Source organism: Rhinoraja longicauda, chromosome 4, assembly GCF_053455715.1.
Source record: "Rhinoraja longicauda isolate Sanriku21f chromosome 4, sRhiLon1.1, whole genome shotgun sequence".
Taxonomy (NCBI): domain Eukaryota; kingdom Metazoa; phylum Chordata; class Chondrichthyes; order Rajiformes; family Arhynchobatidae; genus Rhinoraja; species Rhinoraja longicauda.
The window spans coordinates 17,139,004-17,148,386 of NC_135956.1; positions in this window are offsets into that span (position 1 = coordinate 17,139,004).

Below are 9,383 nucleotides of genomic sequence, written 5' to 3' on the forward strand. Positions count from 1 at the left end.
GTGTGACTTAAAATGTTCCTTCAGAGTGTCATATATCTGAGTCATAGAGTCATAAAGTGTGGAAACAGGCCCCTCGGCCCAACTTGCCCACACCAACCAACATGTCCCAGCTACACTAGTCCCACCTGCCTGTATTTGGCCCATATCCCTCTAAACCTGTCCTATCCATGTACCTGTATAAATGTGGCTGTTACTCATTCCATAGGGCGGCACGGTAGCGCAGCGGTAGAGTTGCTGCTTTACAGCGAATGCAGCGCCGGAGACTCAGGTTCGATCCTGACTACGGGTGCTGCATTGTAAGGAGTTTGTACGTTCTCCCCGTGACCTGCGTGGGTTTTCTCCGAGATCTTCGGTTTCCTCCCACACTCCAAAGACGTACAGGTTTGTAGGTTAATTGGCTGGGTAAATGTAAAAATTGTCCCTAGTGGGTGTAGGATAGTGTTAATGTACGGGGATCACTGGGCGGCACGGACTTGGAGGGCCGAAAAGGCCTGTTTCCGGCTGTATATATATGATATGATATGATATATGATATTCCCAAATCCAATTTTTAATACTCTTGCGCATTAGAATTGAATGGGCAGGGTTAAAAATTGCCTCAAATATTCTTCCAAAAGAGGTGCTCTATGGAAAGGATGATCAGCAGTTTCGTTTATATTAGCTGGAAGCCTAATGTAATTTTTAATGATCTAAATAAGTTAGCAAATGCAATCACTCTTTACAATAACTTCCAATGGAAAAGCAGAGCAACCCGTTGACATGGGTGCAAATAGAAAATTAAGAATTTCAGGAGTAATGAAATATGAATATAAAATCCCTGAAATGTGGAACTGATTCAAACTATGTTTGGGTGGCATGGTGGCGCGGCAGCAGAGTTGCTGCCGTACAGCGCTTGTAGGGCAGAAGACCCAGGTTCGATCCCGACTATGGGTGCTTGTCTGTATGGGTGCTTCCTAACAGACCGGCCGCAGTCAGTCAGGATGGGCGTCCACCACTCTCCCACTCTGTCACTCAACACAGGGGCTCCACAAGGCTGTGTGCTGAGCCCCCTCCTCTACTCTCTCTATACCTATGACTGCATACCAACCCACAACACCAACACGGTCATTACATTTGCAGACGACACGACAGTGGCGGGGCTGATCAGTGAGGGCGACACTGGCTAACAGGCTGGTGCTCAGAAAACAACTTGGCACTCAACACCAACAAAACAAAAGAGCTCATCATCGACTTCAGGAAGAAGCAGGGTGACCATCCCCCACTGCACATAAACGGAGAAAGAGTGGATAGAGTCTCCAGTTCCTGGGCACCCACATCTCAGAAGATCTCACGTGGTCAATCAACACAAACTCTCTGGTTAAGAAGGCACAACAGAAGCTTCACTTCCTAAGAACACTCAGGAAAGTCAACCTGCCACAACATCGGCCTGCTCGGCTCGGCCCTGGGACTTTCCATCGCCCGGTGGGGGCTTCAAAAGTTGGGAGCCTCGATCGCCTCGTGGCGCCATGGGAGAAGAATGAGGAGGAGATAATGACTTTTCTTTGCCTTCCATCACAGTGAGGGTGTGCCTGGAGCAATCACTGTGATGGCTGTTTGTGTTCAAATTGTATCTGTGTGTCCTGTGCTTTTTGTTGTCTACTGCCGGACCCTGACGTGAGAGGACGCTGGCACTGTTTGTTCGCCGCTTCTCCATCAGGATAGTTTGTCTGTTTGTTTTTATGTTCTGACTGTTTTTGTAAAGCGCTTTGAGCACCTGGTAAAGCGCTATATAAAATAAATGCTTATTATTATTATTATAGTGTCCTTCTACGGCTGCTCCATTGGGAGTGTCCTGACACATGGCATCCTGGTGTGGTCTGGCAACAGTAATGCAGCTGACAAGAAGGTTCTGCAGAGAGTTATCAACACAGCCCAGAAGATCACCAACATACATCTGCCTGCCCTGGAAGACATCTATAGCTCCCGTTACCTGCGGCAGGCATCCTGCATCCTAAAGGACCCATCTCACCCCGCCCATCACTTGTTTGCCCTTCTGGCCTCAGGAAAGCACTACAGGTCCATCAAAGCGCACATCACAAGACTAACAAACTGTTTCTACCCTAAGGCCATCACCACTCTGAACTCTGCACTGAAAGCACAACCCCCATAGACAATATTTATACTGTTCAATACCTACCTCTGTGCAATACTGATATATCCATTTATAATATTTATTTTTATAATACTATTCTGTGCAATATCTTATATTCTGACAAGGTGCAATATCTTATATTCTGATAAGGGTCCATACGTAGGCATAATGTGTATGTGTGTGTGAATCAGTGTGTATGTGTCACAGTGTGTGCACATGAGTGTATGAACAGTTTTTATTTTCCTCACTCTTTTACTGGTATTTTATTGTTATATTTTATCGTGTACATTTGAGCTCTGCTCAGGCAGTGCGCCTGGATTTCGTTGTATGCACCACTACAATGACAATAAAGAAATTTGATTTTGATGGAGCTTGTACATTCTCCCTGTGACCTGCGTGGGTTTTCTCCGAGATCTTCGCTTTCCTCCCACACTCCAAAGACGTGCAGGTTTGTAGGTTAAATGGCTTGGTTATAAATGTAAAATTGTCCCTTGTGTGTGTAGGGTAGTGTTAATGTGTGGGGATCACTGGCCGGTGGGCCCAAGGGCCTGTTTCCGCTCTGTGTCTCTAAACTAAACTAAACTAAGATGCTTTTGACGATTTCTACAGGTACTGCTGCAACAGAGTAAGGCTTTTTATACTTCCCTGGATATTTTTTGAAGTGATGGAACTGTTCCAGAAAACCATTTAAACAACGCAATGACGAGAGATTTGTCAAGAGACGATGAACACTGGGTGATGCTGTTAGTGTCATTTTAATCCCGATAAAACAGATCAAATGAGTGGTCTATGTGAAGTCTTTTCACAGGTGTGACAGCTTGAAGTAATGCTGATAGCTGTAGGTTGCAGTTAGTGTTTTTATCACCAAAATTCATTTTCCTTTGAAGCATAGAGTCATACAGTGTGGAAACGGGCCCTTTAGCCCAATTTGCCCACACTGACCAGCATGCACTCTACACTCAGTCTGAAGAAGGGTCTCGACCCAAAACGTCACCCATTCCTTCTCTCCTGAGATGCTGCCTGACCTGTTGAGTTACTCCAGCATTTTGTGAAATAAATACCTTCGATTTGTACCAGCATCTGCAGTTATTTTCTTACACTCTATACTCTATGATCTGTTCAAATTCTGTAAGCAAGAGATAAAGTCATTCGGGGGTAGACATCAGTCCTTGAATAAGTTGTGTAATGTCGTCCTAGAATGAATAATGTTTGGATGATCTAAATAGGACAGAAAGTAATTTTCTCGAATGTTTTTCTCAATTTGAGCCAGATTCTTTCGCACCCCTCCCAACAGCTCACTATTCTATGGGACCATAAAACCTTGAGACAAAGGAGAAGAATTAGGCCATTCAGCCCATCAGGTCTATTCTGCCATTCAATCATGGCTGATCTACTTTTTCCTCTTTTGGTTACATATCCATCCTTATTCATATGTCTGTAGGTGCTGGTACTATATCTGTTGCTTCTACACTGTCTGATTTTTAATTTAGAGATACAGTGCGGAAACAGGCCCTTCGGCCCACTGAGTCCACACTGACCCCGCACATTAACATTATCCTACACGCACTCGGGACAATTTACATTTACATGAGGCCAATTAATCTACAAACCTTGAAGTGTGGGAGGAAACCAAAGATCTTGGAAAAAACCCGTGCGGTCACGGGGAGAACATACAAACTCCGTACAGACAGCACCTGTAGTCGGGATCGAACCCGGGTCTCTGGCGCTGCAAGCGCTGTAAGGCAGCAACTCTACTGCTGTGCTACCGTGCAGTAGTAGTGCATGCTCTAGCCATTGAGACTCATGTGATTTGTATCCTGGTTCTCATCTCTTTTTTTGCTTCCCTGAATAGTGCAAGACAGGAAGGTGCCCACCAGGAAGACTAGTCTGAAGAAGGGCCTCGACCCAAAACGTCACCCATTCAGTCTGAAGAAGGGTCTCAACCCAAAACGTCACCCATTCCTTCTCTCCAGACATGCTGTCTGCCCCGCTGTTTTACTCCAGCATTTTGTGTCTCACGAGGAAGACTATATCAGCTCTAAAGCATTCTGACTATGATGATAGGGGCAGAGGGGTAGTCGGTGTGGTCGTGGGCTGCTTGTCAGGCACTCCTGAATATATTGCCTTAAGACATTAGATTAGACTTGAGGAAAATCTACAAAGAATGGAAATGTCCTTGATAGAAGAGCAACAAAAAATCTTTGAGCACTCAAATCCAGCCTGTAGCATAACACTAAAGAGGCAGTCCATTGTCCTCACAGACCCTGAAACATGTCAAAATATAAATAATATTGATTTTGGATCAATCCGCCATGACATTATTTATCGTGTAAACAGCTGTGACGTGATGCATGGTACAATTGTGATCATCATTGGAATATGTTTTGTGAGAGAAATCATATCAGTTATTTAATTTGTCCCATTTTTGAGGTAGTTAATGTCAACCTCAGGATAACTCGATCAATAACATGGTTTTTTCCCATCGTGCTTTTCAATGGTGCAAGTTGCTCCATGGACTGTGGATCGACCACCAACAACATGGGTCCTCAGGAATGTTTGACCTATAAACGAGTTGTGTTTTTTTGCCCCAGTAATCACTGGTATAAATTATAGACTGACTTTGCACTTGCATTCATCATACTTTGCAATGTTATCAGCCTGTGCAGCAAGCACTCATAGTGGATAGTTTAATAGAGTCATACAGCGTGGAAACAGGTCCTTCAGCCCAACTTGCCCACACCGGCCAACATGTCCCTTCTGCACTCGTTCCTCTTGCCTGCTTTTGCCCCCTATCCCTCTGATTGCCGATTTTATTTACATTACCGTTGCAATTTCTGCCTGTCCCAACAAGGTTCCACCACCAGACAAATTTTGCTCTCATAAAGTCATAAGGTCATAAGTAATAGGAGTAGAATTGGGCCAATTTGGCCCATCAAGTCTACTCCGCCATTCAATCATGGCTGATCTATCTCTCCCTCCTAACCCCATTCTCCTGCCATCCCTCCATAACCTTTGACCCCTGTACTAATCAAGAATCTGTCAATCTCCGCCTTAAAAATATCAATTGACGGCCTCCACAACCGTCTGTGGTGATCACTTCCACAGATTTTCCACCCTCTGTCTAAAGAAATTTCTCCTCATCTCCTTCCCAAAAGAACGTGCTTTCATTCTGAGGCTATGACCTCTAGTCCCAGACTCTCCCACTAGTGGAAACATCCTCTCCACATCCACTATCCAAGCCTTTCACTATTCTGTATGTTTCAATGAGGTCCCCCCTCATTCTTCTAAACTCCAGCGAGTACAGGCCCAGTGCCGACAAACGCTCATCATAGGTTCACCTACTCATTCCTGGGATCATTCTTGTAAACATTCTCTGGACTCTCTCCAGAGCCACCACGTCCTTCCTCAGATATGGTGCCTAAAATTGCTCACAATATCCCAAATGCGGCCTTACCAGCGCCTTGTAGAGCCTCAGCATTACATCCCTGTCTTTGTATACAAGCCGTCTCCCCTTCCTTTTGAAGGGATCGCTACTTTTACAGTAATTCTTTAATGTTATCCATCACCCCTCCCCACACTCCCGTTTCCCCATCACTTTCTCTCTAACTTAAAACCAACATTTTTCTCGTTTTCCTATTTCTGATGAGAGAGCCCTTGATTTGAAATGCTAACTCTCTCTTTATAAAGGTGATGCCTGGCAATAGTATCATAGAATGGTAGATGAGGCATCTTGTTCAGCAAGGCCAAGCTGGGCTGAAGTGTTTGTTTCCACTCGGAAACAGGCTCTTTGCCATCATTTGTCCACGCCGACAAAGATGTCCCATCTATACTATTCCCACCTGCCGTGTTTGGTCCATTTCTCTCTGAATCTTTACTATCCATGTACCTGTCCAAATGTCTTTTAAATGTTGTTATACCATCTGCCTCAAATACTTCATTTAGCTTAGTTTAGATACAGCATGAACCAGGCCCTTCGGCCCACCAAATCCATGCCGACCGGCTATCCCCGCACATTAACACAATCCTACACATACTAGGGACAATGTGCACTTATACCAAGCATATAATCCCAAGCCAATTAACCTACAAACTGTACATCTTTGGAGTGTGGGAGGAAACCAAAGGTCTCGGAGAAATCCCACGCAGGGAGAAACCTATCCTATCCATGTACCTGTCTAAATGTTTCTGAAACATTGCTATAGTACCTGCCTCAATTACCTCCTGCGACAGCTTGTTCTATACATCTACCACCCTTTGTGTAAAAAAGTCACCCCTTTTGGTTCCAATTAAATCTTTCCCCCCTCACATTAAACCTGTGTCCTCTAGTTCTCAATTCCCCTACTCTGGGAAAGAGACTGAGCATTTATTCCTCTCATGATTTTATACCCCTCTATAAGATTACCCTTCATTGTCCTGCGCTCCAAGGAATAGGGTCCCAGCCTGCTCAACGTCCCCTGAAAGCTAAGGTCCCCAAGTCCTGGCTACATCCTCCTAATTCTTCTCTGCACCCTTTCCAGCTTGGCAACATCTTTCCTATAATGTAGTGTCCAAAACTGAGCACAATATTCTAAACATGGCCTTACCAATGTCTTATATAACTGCAACATGACCTACCAACTTCTATGCTCAATAGTCTAACTTGCGTATGGCATGCACATCCTAAAGTTGTAGGTCAAGGGTAGACATCCAGGCCAGGGCAGCATCAGTTGCTGGGTGGATGGCCTTGATGCCACCAGGGAAAAGCCTCAGTGAGCAGTCATTCACGATGTGTGGGATGGTCCGGTCTGGATATCCGCAGTCGCAAGCAGGGCTGTCTGTCAGCCTATGTTGCAATCTCCCACCTACCAAGCAGGTGGGAGATGGCAACCTTCACGTGGCCCACCCTGTTTCGACTATTGCAATCAACCCGTCGTGCACAATCTAATAGTCTAACTGAATGAAAACCAATGTGCCGAATCTTCTCGGTCTCTAGTTTTGATTTGCTTCTCCAGGTTCTTTGTCTAAATACAACTTCTGACTGTTTCACATCCCCCCATGATTTGTCACGCCTTGAACCTTATTTTCCTCCAAGGTCTCATCCCCACAATATCCAATTTAAGTGATTCAGAAAAGCTACTTTAATATTCTACACGAATCTCCGTGTTTCTTGCTAGACTAAGTGCAATCTCTCCTCTCTGTGCCAGTCCTTTATGTTCTAAAAGTGTTCTCAGCTAATTATAAAGGAAGCGAGGTGCTTTCACACCGTGGTATCAGCTGATTTTTAACGCATTAAGTTTTATTTCTAAACTTTCCATTATTCCCAAAGCTTGGAATCATTGCACAGAGAATCATTGCCTACCATCTATTTTGCAACTATTCAACTATCTTTGTAAATGTAATGTAAGAGTGGCATGGTGGTGCAGCGATAGAGCTACTACCTTAGCGCCAGAAACCCAACTTCGATCCCGACTACGGGTGCTGTCTGTATGGAGTTTGTACGTTCTCCCCGTGACCGCTGGGGATTTCTCCAAGATCTTCGGTTTCCTCCCACACTCCAAAGACGTACAGGTTCGTAGGTAAATTGGCTTGGTATAAAGATGAAATAGTCCCTAGTGTGTGTAGGGTCGTGTTAATGTGCAGGAATCGCTGGTCTGTGCGGACTCGGTGGGCTGAAGAACCTGTTTCTGCACTGTATCTCTAAACTACACGAAACTAAATTTAATGCCCCACCGTAGATTTTTCTTACATTAGGTCCTTCCTGATCCTTCAACATGTCTCCAACATTTCTTCAATCTGTAGTTCTTCCTTAAGATTGGCAACAAGAATCAGAACCAGATGACATAGGCTTGAGGTGAAGGGGGGGGAAGATTTAATAGGAGCCTGAGGGGTAACCTTTTCACGCAAAGGGTGGTGGGTATATGGAACAGGCTGCCGGAGAAGGTAGTTGAGGCAGGTACTATTGCAATGTTTAAGAAAGATTTAGACAGGTACATTTATTGGGCAAGTTTAGAGGAATATGGGCCAAATGCAGGCGTGTGGGACTAGTGCAGGTGGAACATGTTGGCCGATGTGGGAAAGTTGGGCCAAAGAGCCTGTTTCCACACTGTAACACTCTATGAGTCTTTTCTCATGAATGTCTTCAAGAGAGAAGAGAGTCAGGAGTGTTTTATTGTCGGAAAAAAAACTGCAGATGCTGGTTTAAATGAAAGGTAGACACAAAATGCTGGAGTAACTCAGCGGGTCAGGCAGCATCTCAGGAGAGAAGGAATGAGTAACGTTTCGGGTCAAGACCCTGAAAAGTCAGCCATTCCTTCTCTCCAGAGATGCTGTCTGACCCGCTGAGTTACTCCAGCATTTTGTGTCTACCTTGTGTTTTATTGTCATATGTCCTGAACACGGATCAGCAAAATTCTTCTTTGCAGCATAACAGGGTTGTCGCCACAGTACTCAACAGATAACATAATTAACAAACAAAAAAAAGTTAAATGGATAAAATAAAAATCAATAGAGTGCAAACCGAAATAAAGGGCAAAGTCGCCAGTATGACCCAATCAGTTTGCAACTCGGAGTTTAGTTGGAGTTCGTCATGTTCAAAAGCTGTTGGGAAGAAACTGGATCTCAACCTGGATGCTACAGTTTTGAGTCTCCTCCACCTTCTTCCCGATGGTAGGAGACAATATTTGCAAAGCACTTGGAGACTCAAGAGATTGCCGGAGCTGGAATCCAGTAGGAGAAAAAACCTGGTGGAGGAACTCAGTGGGTCGAGCATTCTGGTGGAGTGGGGTTGGTGGGGGGGTGGGGGGGGGGGGGTTATTGGTGGGGAGGAGAAATTGTCTATATTTTGGGTTGAGATCTTGCAACAGGATTAAACACTTTCGGATAAAGAATCACTCCTGACACTCCATCCCAGAGGACTAGGAATTAAAAATAATGGGTCATTCCACTTCTTCGCAAATCATTTTGACGAGTTCAACAAATGATGGTGGATCCAAATACTCACTTTTTAGTTCAGTTTAGTTTGGAGAAGCAGCACGGAAACAGGCCCTTTGGCCCACCGAGTCCGCGCCAACCAGCGATCCCCACACACAAACATTATCCTACACACACTAGGGACAATGTACAATTTTACCATGCCTACAAACCTGTATGTCGTTGGAGTGCGGGAGGAAACCGAAGACCTCGGAGAAAACCCACGTGGTCATGGGGAGAACGTACAAACTCCGTACAGGCACCACCCGTAGGCAGGATCGAACCCGGATCTCTGGCGCTGGAA